This window comes from Rutilus rutilus, assembly GCF_951802725.1.
Source record: "Rutilus rutilus genome assembly, chromosome: 18".
NCBI lineage: Eukaryota > Metazoa > Chordata > Actinopteri > Cypriniformes > Leuciscidae > Rutilus > Rutilus rutilus.
The window spans coordinates 17,210,917-17,223,041 of record NC_140231.1 but is presented as its reverse complement, the minus strand read 5'-3'; the positions used below and the strand labels follow the sequence as shown (position 1 = coordinate 17,223,041).

The window sequence follows — 12,125 nt, the reverse complement described above, 5'->3', positions numbered from 1 at the left end:
ATAACATAACAGCACTATGGCTCCGAGCTGAGAGGTATTAACCTAATTGAAGTATTTGTGTCTTATGTTTGTGTATGTCAGTGCCTGTCTGTCTTTGCAGCTTAAAGCAGCACCAGTGGCCTGAGACGGACGCTAGTCCCCAGTCGCTCATTACAAGCTTCTGTGAACCGCATCACAGCACACCGCACCATGTTTCATTTCTGCACCGCAGGTTTATGCGCACATGGAGGGCTGCCACCAGGGAAAAACAAATAATGCTGGATAAACAACTGCGCCGAAGAGTGAAGGATACACAACAGTGTGACTCTGTTTCACACGTTGGCACGTACCGGCTGTGTCAGAGGCCCAACCAACGCACTGACACAAAAAGCATTTTTGTGCGTTAAATAGATGCGTGGGTGTCGGGATGTGTTTTGAAGCGAGAGTGGGCTACGGGGCTGTGGGCGAACATGCGAACGCGTGGGACGGTAATTTACGCCTGCAGTTTAGCCACACCCAGACAGAAACAAGTGTGTGGTAAAATATGGTAAGAGCGGAAGATGAAGTACATAAGCAAAAAAGATGGCCTACGGTTACAAAGTCTCATTTACAGTGTCACAGTCTGTCCAGTGCTCCCCTGTAGTCACGTTCCCTCTCTCTTTCTCTCCCTAATGACTCGTGGGAGGATGTCTATTTCTATCCGCACACTGACACGGACACACACACACGCAAAGCTTTGACTGACAAAAAGCACAAATCCATTTCCAGCTTGGTTGAATGTCATTCTCTTTGCTTGCACACATAATAGGATCATGCCCAGAAAAAAGAAAAAGAAGAGGGAGAGAGAAACTGGCATGTCTCTTGGTTTCTAAATGATTAATTTAAATTTTCAACTCACACGCATGCAGTCGTAAAGAAATGCTCCAGATACACAGACCTGGCATTAAAAATGTCTGTGAGACAAATCTGGCGATGACGAACGGCAAAGAAGAGCTAAAAAATAAAAATGTCACGTAAGAAGATGAAGCAGAAGACTTGGATAAATCGAGAGAGGATGACAAGTGTGTGTTGGAGGAGTGGGACCATTTCTAGCTCCAAAACATTTCACCACATTCCACATGCAGAATGCTAGAGTTTAGAAAATAGAAATATCAGTTTTCATAGATACTAACTGGCAGCAGAACCACATTTGAGGAAGACAGTGGTCTTACAGATGCCAGATGGCTGCTAAATAAACATATACAGCACTTACATTTCAGAAGCACTGCTTGAACAGACCATCACACTTTTATATAAGGAAATCCACACACTCATATTCAGGACACTCTATAATGCATGTCAGTAATACACAGGCAATGAGTGTAGCCACCTATTCACTCCAACAAACAACAAAGCGCTATTCATTCATTTCCAATGGAAAGTAGTACAGGAGCTACATGGAATTTCAATCATGTGCATATGCACTATTTTCAGATCCGATTTTAGCTTTACGTGTGTTGAAATTTTAGCACTTTTGCGGCTAGACTGTACGCGACCACAGAGAGCGATAAGTGAGAAGTATAAATATTTTTCCACTAAAATGTTCTTCTTTAAACACTATTTCTGTAAAATGGATGGTCAAAAAAATTTACATGCTCAAATCTATAAGCTTGATTTCATAAGATAATGGTGCTTCAAAGCACTGCAAAATCAAATTATATTTATGTCTGGGAAAATTGCTCGGCTTCAAATCTAAAATAAGACTCTAAAGTAATAGGCCAATTGAGGTAAGCCATACGATTATCTTCACTTCACAAAATAGAGAGAGGAAAACAGAAGGATGATAACGTTAAATCTGAAACACTTACGCCATGCCCCTGATAAATTAAAATAGAAACTAAGCTCTCGCTGCATTGTTCTGCCCCCATCTTCAAAGTACTGGCATGGATATCATAATTGTGCCGTGCTGTTCATGATTCATAATTCAGAGCTGGGGTTGGTGGGAATGATGGATGGAGATAGGAGGGGGAAGGCAGAGAAAGGGAGGAAGAAAAGAAAGATTCAAAGGCAGGCATGATGGCATCGCTGTCATTGCCAGCTGGAATATGGTCATTACTTAAAATGAGTCCTTTTCCTCAACAAAATATCCCCATCATATAAAAAACCATCCAGCCAATCAAAGTGCTTTGTTCGCAGTGACACATAGTTGCAGATGAACAGTCCTCAAACCAAACTGATGTCATAGTAAATATCCAGAACATCAGATGGTCACACTCGGGTGTGAACAAGGGTGAAAATGACAGCCGTAATGTTTCGGGAGAGGTGGCGGAAGAGACTCCATATGTGTGGGGCGCTAACTCAGGGTTTTGAGGGGACACAAGAGCAGCTGGGCTTGATCACTGGATCTCACTTCTTTGATCACTAACTCTCTCTCTCTCTTTTCACAGGAAACTGTGGGGTTATGGGCAGTTGCAAGTCGTTCTGTACAAGCTGCTCTTCTCTACCAGTGTTATCTTATGGTCACACGCACAAACAGATTCATACAATTCAGATTCCTTCCTTTTATTTTTGGCCTTTTACAAAAAAAATATATAAAAAAAATACAGTAGATACATAAGAAAGAAAGCTGGACTCAAACACGTGAGCATCACAGCTATTTCACACCTTCAGCCACACATATACACTATCGTTCAAAAGTTTGAATGCTTTTATTTAGCAAGGATACATTAATTGATCTAAAGTCACAGTGAAGACATTTATAATGTTACAAAAGATTTATATTCCAAATAAATGATTTTATTTTAAACTTTGAAAAAAGGTAAGTTTCCACTAAAATATTAAACAGCACATGTTTTCAACATTGATAATAATAAGAATCAAATCAGTATATTAGAATGCTTTCTGAAGGATCATGTGACACACTGAAGACTCGAGTAATGAAGACTCGATGCTGAAAATTCAGCTTTGTCATCACAGAAATAAATTATATTTTCAAATAGATTTAAATATAAAACAGTTATTTTAAATTGCAATAACATTTCACAATATTACAGATTTTATCGTATTATTGATCAAATAAATGCAGCCTTGGTGAAAATAAGAGACGCTGATTAACACTAACTATTTTTGCAATTCCATCTGCCTCTTTTAACAGCGAAGACACCGTGTGTGTTAAGCAGGTCACGTGATCTCAACATGGCGGACTCCATAGGGGGAAATAAACTTTTAGGCAACCAATATGACTGGCATTTTGGGAGAGCGAACATGATTTTAACACATCTTTCAAGTACTCTTCTTTTATTTAAAGTTAAATCTTTTTTAATGATGAAAAATGACTCTTTAAAGATTATGATATGATCTTTCTGAACAACACATTCATTCTCAAACATTCATTCACCTTGGCCCTCCATTTCCATTGATCTGCTTCCCGCTATGTTTATATCCTAGTCTATTTGTAGAGGCAGTGTGAAATTAAACCGCTCTCTCGTTCACTTTCTGATACCCATGGAGATGGATGGAGTGATGAAAATATGCAATGGGAAGCATGAAAGAAAGGGGTAGGGGTGAATAACTGGAGGAAAATGCTTAGCGTGACCCTTTAAGATGAGCTGAAATAGGGATCTAATGAAAGTACTGGAATTGGTTCCCCTAATAATAATCGCTATATTGTAATTCATTTTTATGCTAATGTTGCCATATAATACTTTGATGCTGACATTTCTTGCACTTTGCACATTCCTCAAATATGTCTCCTTCGGATCTATGAAACCACAGAAGACTTGGAATATATTTTCATCTTATTGGCTGCCCTTTGCTGATGGCCAGTTTCCATTAAAAATCCAGTCTCTGATTGCATATTAAATATTTTAAGTGAAAAATTTGGTGAATAACAAGACATTACAGGATTAAAGGGATATAATTTCATGTAGATGCACTAATCTGATGGTGAATTGCTGTGCCTGAAGGCTTTCTGAATTAGAGTGCATTTAAAGCCATAGCTTATGGTGGCAGCATTAGCAGAAACATTCAAACATTATGAGCTTGGCAGGGCTTCACCAATTTGTATGTGTGTTTGTGAAGAGAAGTGAGGTTGATGAAGTGGTACAAGAACTTGTTTTTCAACAAGAAAACAAGCAGCAAAATGCTAATCAGTGCTGTCACTATCTGGAGAAAAGATTTGCTCCATTTAATCTCCATTTCCCCATCTTAGGAAAAAAATGACACAAAGATGCTTTGTCTCCAGTTGAGCTTTCAGAGAAAAAGCTTGCATGCTTCATCCAATGGCAACAGAAATCGTCAATTATTAAACCGCAAACATGTCTGTTCGCATGAATACGCTGATGCATGTTCTTGCATGTGAGCATGCATGCACTTCATGTTCAACCACGTAGAGAAATCTTCTGTGCAACCAGTTAACCCAAAAATGTTGCCATTTACTCACACTCATGTCATTCTAAACCTGTATGAATTCTCTCTTGCATACACAAAATGCACAAGTAGTTCATGCGTATTCATGCAAACAGACTCTTGAATACACAAATATAGCAAAATCTGCAAGTAGTTCCAAAGCATTTTGAAAGTGACACACTTCCTGCTGCCAATTGGTGGCGTTATGACTCACAAAAGTTACATCCATGTGATCGGCCTCTTACAACAAACATACAGACAAACTTAAAACAAACTACATCAATGTATGCAGAAGTTATAACACACTTCCTGTTTTTTGCCATAAATTTGTTGCTTCGCCACGGCTTAACCGTTCGAAATATCAAAAATCTAGCATCCTTTCAATTTAGCATCCTCAATGTCTTGGCTTCATGCTGACCGAGTTCGGTAGCAATCAGATGAATCCCCTGGGAGAAGTACATCAAATTCCAGAGCATGCGTTTTTCAAACAACCCATAATAGCCGACTTCCTGTTGGGTTTTGTGCAAAAGTGGCCCAATGAGATCTATAAGTGTATGAAGTTTGGTTACTGTGAAAAGGGTTGCACTACAGAGCCACTCAAATACAACCATATAAAAGGTTGCGACCCACCATTAATGCCACAATCTGGACACACCCCTTTTGCTCGTGACCCTTCACTAAATTTCATTAAATGGAAAAGAGCAGCTTGGACATTCAGATAACTATCTTCTTATTTGTTCAACAGAACAAATAAAGTTGGGCAGGATCTTGTCTTTAAGCATTTTATAAATTATTATTAAAATGAACTCAAATAAATAAATGCTAATCTATTATAACCCATAAAGAGATTTAGCAGTCAATCTTTTAGGATGAAGATACATTACAGAATGTGTTTTTAAATATAGTCCTAAGGCTTTCCCACATGTTTAAATCAGTGGGAATGTTCAGCATGCAGATTGTTTGTGTCAGGAGGCTGGGTCACTATCGATTCGTCACACCCCACAAACTCTCAGAGCTGACAGATCCCGCTCATATCGATTCGCTCTTTTCTTTACTCATGCAGATCATCATGTAAGCCTCTGCAGCGTACATGTTTTCAGCTTTCTCTGAGAGCAACGCTTACATAAGCGCACTCATAGCCCACTTCACACCGCTTCAACTCAATTTTCTTTGGCATGGATTCTCATCTTCTTTTGAGAACAGAAGAACAAACAGGAAAATAACACAAGCAGTCACATAAACATACAGTGGGTGCGGGGGAGAGGGTGAACTGATCATCCTGCAATCGCTGCTAAGGTTTCTGGGAGTGTTTAAAATTCTCTCTATATGTCATTCTTCTCTAATGGGAATGAATACACCAAAATGCACTCTTGAATTTCAGCCCAGTCCTTACTGATCCTCATTAGCAGCTTGAAACGCTGGACCCCTTTACTGTCTCTCACACACACACACACACACACACATGTACCAAGAATCCCCTGGTCTGCTGCTGTCAGGTGTCAGCTCTCTAGAATTATGACTGGAGTGGGAATAAGAGTTAAGCTTCTGTTGTGCTGTTAGGCAGAGGCGGTTCAGCTGTCTGGTCAGCAGAAATCCACTGACAAACACACTCATATCCATATGCAAATGCACACAAATGCAAACATACAAATATAAACCAATTCAAAGCAAACGAAAAAGCAATAGATGAACTTCAAAGCTGCTAAAAACAGACGCTCACATGCATTTTTTTTGCCCACACATGTGCAAACAAGCTTTGAGCATGAACGCAGGCAACCGAAATATATATGTACAAACTAAGAGACTCATATCTGCAGTCAGATCCACCCACACAGACCCACAATACACAATTCCACACCACCTCCAACATGCTCTCATGAGTGATCACACTCATCTAGGGATGGGAATTGTAAGGAATTTAACGACTCTCGTTATGATTCTGAACAATTCTGGTTTCTTAAAAGTTACATTAATGATTGAGCATTTCATTTTACATTCATTTACACAAAATAGTATAGAACTTTGACATCGACGATTTATCGGTTATTGGCCATACAGAGTTACAGACTGCAACTAAAATGGCTGCAAATGCACAGCAAAATTTCAATTCAAGGTGTAACATATAGCGACAGATCCTTTCTTCTGTATTGTGACGTACATCTGAGTGAAATAGTCTATTTGCTGACTTTCTGTTCACATGACTGTGTAAATAAGGATACATATGCACATTTTGCTGTATAAACGAACTTTTTCTTTTTTATATATAATTTTTTTATTGGTTACTGTTTCTACATTTAAAGTAAAATTGATAGGTTTAATCAAGGTTGAAGTGAAATTTTGGGTGACATAGGTACATACTATAATATAATGAATAATTATCAGTTTATCGGTATTGGTCAGAATTTTTATATTGTTGCATCCCTATGAAAATCATTTGGTCCCAGTTTTTTCCGGTTCTGGTTCTCAGATTCCAACTCTGAACACATGTAAAAGTTTGTATACGGTACACGGTCATTCACCCACCTCCAAAAATACTCACACACACTCTTCAGAATCAACATACACTCACACAGGTCAGATCTTTCCATGATAGACAACGCTTTCAGTATGACACATTTCATGTAAAAACACACACACACTCCCACACGGTGCTTGACTTCTGTAACCCTCTCTAGTTGCCCAACACACTGAACAGCATGAGTGAACTGTTCAAACAAATCACCCTCATTCTACCTTCCCTTCCGCCCGCGCACCTGCCTCTCACCTCCTCTCTTTCTCATTTTTATCTCTTTCTCCTCTGTGAATTATAGCTTGTGCTTTATCATCACATCATGGTTTAATTCTGTCCATCCCATGATGCCTTGCACATTATTTTGCCTCTCTTCATTTCGTGCTCTCTCACTTTTCAACTAATTTCTTCGCTCGAAGCTTCTATCCATCCCTTCTCTCATTTCTCATTCATTGTGCTCCGCTTCCATCATGTCATATTGTTCCCAGTCCAATCTTACAAACCAGAGGAATCAGGTGCGTTATGAACATTGTTTTGGAGGGAGCACCAGTGGCAGCCTTTGGCGAGATAATTTAGCATGCAAACGGAAACATGATGAAATATCAATCTAATGTTCAGATTTGGCCAAAAAGCATAGAATACACTTCTTATTCTGCAACACTTCTTTCTGGAAAGTGTTAAAAAATGGCCATCAACACAGTGGTTTTCAGTGAACAAAACAAAACAAAAAAACCCCAAAAATCTGTGCAATTTTGACACTTTAGCTGACATTTTTGCAGTACAAATACTCCTACAATGGCCTGGAAAATATTACTGGCACCCTTAACAAGTAGAGCAGCAGTTAAATTGGAAATGGTGTGTTATGATTCTTGGTTTTGCCGTGAGCAAATAGGGGTGCATTTAGTTGCCATTCTAGAGCCATTCAAGTCAATTTATCCCCTGTTTATAGGAAATAATTCTATTAAAATGACACTTAAAGCAGACTATTATCCTCTAATTAGCATAACCAGATAACCAGATGCCCCTGGGCTACAACATTACGGTCAAAGTGTTTCAACTTATGTTTACCACAGACTTTATTATACACATAAAAAAAACAAAAAAATTATTAAACCACATAGGACAATCTCAAAGGAACCAGCGCTAAATTAGTCTTCTGGGTTCTGACGTCATACCTGCAGCACTCTATTAGACATTATACGGAAGTAAGATGAAAAAAAAAGTGCCAACGAAACTTTCCTGGTCGAAATCTGACGTGTGTACAGGTATGCTATAAACACCATAAATTAAACATAAAGTAGTCATAATTCATTAGCAGTAGATCAAAGCAATCGCTTGGTATGAATGTGGGCTATTCGGTGATTGCAAACTGTTCTGAAAGTGCGAGTATGTAAAATTCGTGACAGCACCGCGTTTTTACTTTGAAACATGCAGTGCTCACGTTTATTTAGTCTGGTTAAATCATAGCCTTTTGAAGTTTATGTAACACTTTATTTCGATAGTCCACTTTAGACATTCTACTAACTATAAGTAACTTTGCAACTACATGTCAACTAACTGTCATTAGAGTATTAGTAGACTGTCTGCTTAAAGGTATAGTGGAGGATTTTCCCGAATTTTAGAATAGAACCGCCCTCTCCACTTTTTGAAAAAATGCACATGCGCAACACTCTACCTGCTCCCGAGAGGGAACGCCTATTAAACGTGTGCACGAGAGAGCATGCACGAGCCTAGTTCTCCTCGTGCACGCTCTGTTTACAAGTTGCCGTCGGTGCGTGACTTGTGCCAGGGCTAGCATCGCTAATCATAGCTTACATTAACTTTTACTAGCAGTGATTTTAAATGGATTTCTCCAAATAGCATGCCAAACTTTACCTGTCGAGTAGAAACTTCGCGACTGAGGCATCAGTGGGAAGCCCAACCTGTGCTTTTAGCGCACGCCAGCGTGTGAAATATTCTCCCAAAAACACTCTGGTCTTGTTTCTTTCTTCAGAGGCCTTTCTCTTCTTGTCATACAATTCGTAGACACTTTTTCTCTTTCGACCCTCAGACATTTTGAAAAAACCCGGTGAGAACGGCGAGCTTCAATGAATGGCTGAAACCGTAGCTCACCACCATAGACAGTATATAAACGGCTCACCACACATATACACCTGAAAGTGCGCATGCGCAGAAAGCGAAAACTACCTAGGGACATGCACGTATGACGGCCTTACGTAAACATATCACCAGAATGATTGACAACTAGGAGGACCAATAGTCTTGATGATCCACCCGGAAAAAGAAAATCCTCCACTATACCTTTAATATCTGCTATCTCTCTATTTTGTTGGTCCCCCAACAGACTATAAGTAACTTGGCAACTACAAGTCAACTTATTCTACTAACCCGAACCCTAACACCTAACCATAACCTACCAGTCTACTGACAGTCTACTACAGCCTACTAATACTCAAATGAGCGTTAGTTGACATGTAGTTGAAAAGTTACTTATAGTTAGTAGAATGTCTAAAGTGGACTATCAAAATAAAGTGTAACCGAAGTTTATTTATCACGTTAAACCATATCGCGATTCCTGTTTCTCCGTCAACAAGCTCGGTTTTGAGTCCTGAAAATGTAGAGGTGTGTAAGTTTGTTTATAGACTGCAGATGTCACTGCTGTAAACTCCCATATATATATAAAAAAAGATTATTTTTGTGCAGCTAGTTGTCCCCTCCCCCGTGTAGGTCCCTGGGCTTCAGCCCATGGAAGCCAGTGCGCACTGTTAATGCGCCGTGCTAATTAGATAAAAAATTGATTTGTTTTACTCATTCAGTTTGTTAAAATGGTGAGAATTGCTACCTGTTTTTGTGACAAGAGTGGAAAGGTACCAATATTTTAGTGGATATTTATTTTACATATTTCTGTATACATAAATATTATAGATTGATACTTTAATTAATCAAGGATGTATTCAATTGATCAAATATTACAGTAAAGGCATTTTAAATGCTTAAACTAAGTACAAAATAACTACGCATAAACTAAGTACTAAATAACTACTGTTCTTCAAACCTTCCACACTTCATTAAGCAACACAACAAATCTCAACTAATTATAATAGTGATGAGAAATGTTTTTATCAAATCATCATATCATGGATCTATGTGGATCCAAAATTATTTGTATATTTGAAATGTGAGTTCTGGATTGTTCTAAGAAAAAAAAAGGTAGGCTATCCTTGGTAAGTAAAAAAAAGAAAAGAAAAAGAAGAATAAAAAAATGTCTGGAACCCAGTTCCCTTTCACACTAAATATACCACCACTTTATCCTATCTTACACTTTTTTTGGAAGTTGCATTCAGTGAATATGTCAGTTTGGCATGCTGCTTATTAAGATTGGAAATTCTCCATTTTGGAATGCATGAGCTTTTGTCTAATGTCAACGCAGTCCATCCATGACTCACCATGCCCCATTCACCCCAACATCTATTTAAGTTGTTTACCTATAACCTGACAAGCGGTTTACAACAACTGCCTCCCTCTCTCTGCTGCCAGCATGTTCTTTTCTACAGTTGACCTGCTCACCTCAGATCTGCAGCAGCGCAGTGTGCTTGATGTGCAGGTCAGTATCGATTTTCAAGATTGAGAGAAAACTCAGCAGCTCTATCATTCTCAATCTCCTCCTCTCTGGCTTTCTTCCAGACTTCACACATCTCTTCAACTTTATCCCTTGTTCATCCGTTTTCATGTGAGGCTTATAGATTTCTTTCTGCCTTGCTCTTATCTATTTGTGTTCCTTTTTTAGTCTCGGGGCCTGTAATCCATGCATACTGTGATCATACCAGGTCAACAGGGTACATCTTACTTTAACTACAGTCAAACACGGATGTACATGCAATCTACAAATAAAAATGTTAAGCTATGGTCTGCATCCCATTTAGCATTTTTCATTGACACTGTGATGGACTTGAAATGAGGAGCCACAGTCCCCAAAGTTTGGGTTTTTAATGTAAATTCATGTTCCAGTTTCATTTAATGTTTACATGGTTTCTGTGTTAATAAAACACCATTAAAGGTGCAGTATGTAATATTGACAGCTAGTGGTTGAAATGGGTACTGCAGTCCAAATTCAAAACATTGGAGAGGGTTGTTTCTCCCGCCCCCTTCTCGACGCCCCAGTTTGAGAACACACGCAAAAATGGAAGGCGACGAACCTTACATCGGTCAGCCGATTCTGAGACAAATTTAGCAAATCCTAAAAGAATCCTCTGATCCTAGGCTAAAATATGAAGTCTTTGAATGTTAATTTGACATGTTCGCCAACAGCCGATCAATGTGTTAAAATGTTATCCCTGACGAAATTCTGGCAGTGTCAGAAGATTTGACTCACGGTCCTGCAGTGTGGGTTCTCCTAAGACGACCGTCAAATTGTCTTCGTTTTTCAAGACAAGCCGTGACCAAAATTAACATTAGAGATTTCTTTGTAGTCACCATTACTATCCCGCGTGTAACGCAGCTCACATCAGCGAATGTGTTATTGATTGATGATTGATTGAACTCTGGACAGGTTTTCTTGCGTGCGTCCGTTATTAACGCGTCTTGACTTCTGAATGAAAGGGCCCTTCACAATAGATAATGCTTTACAATAAACTCTTAGGAGAATTACATATGGCAATTTATCTGTTAAATAAAAATACCTTACTCGCCTGTTGAGTGATAAAAACGCCATCTCCATGTTGCTTTTACAATATTTAAAATCTCCACCAGTTTGACCCCTTCAGGTTGATTTGTTGTTGTGAATAGGGATGTCGATTTACATAAATTCCCATAATCGATCATTGTTTAAATTAACGATCAATTAATCGATTAACGACCAACACAAAATAGGTGTTGCTTTAAAACTTAGAAGCATGGCTTTACAGTGAATATGGGAACATGACCATCACTTAACAAGTGCTTTTAAGTTTGCTGACATGAGAAGTGCTCTATTTTCATAACGTGAAAAAAATAACTGCTTTACATGAAAAAGAGATCTGTAAATTTATTGTACATAACAGATGACTTGTGTCACATATCGTTGAAAGGTCTCAACTAGCAGAATATAACGGTATAGTTTGGTCTCTAACTGAAACAAATATGCCTAAGTATTTGTATTAAAAAGTGTCGCAGATGCACATGTAAATAGTATGTATACACAATTTGTGCCACATTTTTGTTTGTAACTTCGCGAAACATTAGTAAACATAGTAGATCACATACCGTTAATTAG

At 38.7% G+C, this 12,125-nt stretch overlaps 1 protein-coding gene across 2 annotated transcripts in view; it reads right to left on the bottom strand.

Moving 5' to 3' along the window:
• slc8a4a (solute carrier family 8 member 4a) overlaps nt 1-12,125 on the bottom strand; it is a 67,801-nt gene that overhangs the window by 27,417 nt on the left and 28,259 nt on the right. The gene's annotated exons all lie outside the window — the stretch shown is intronic.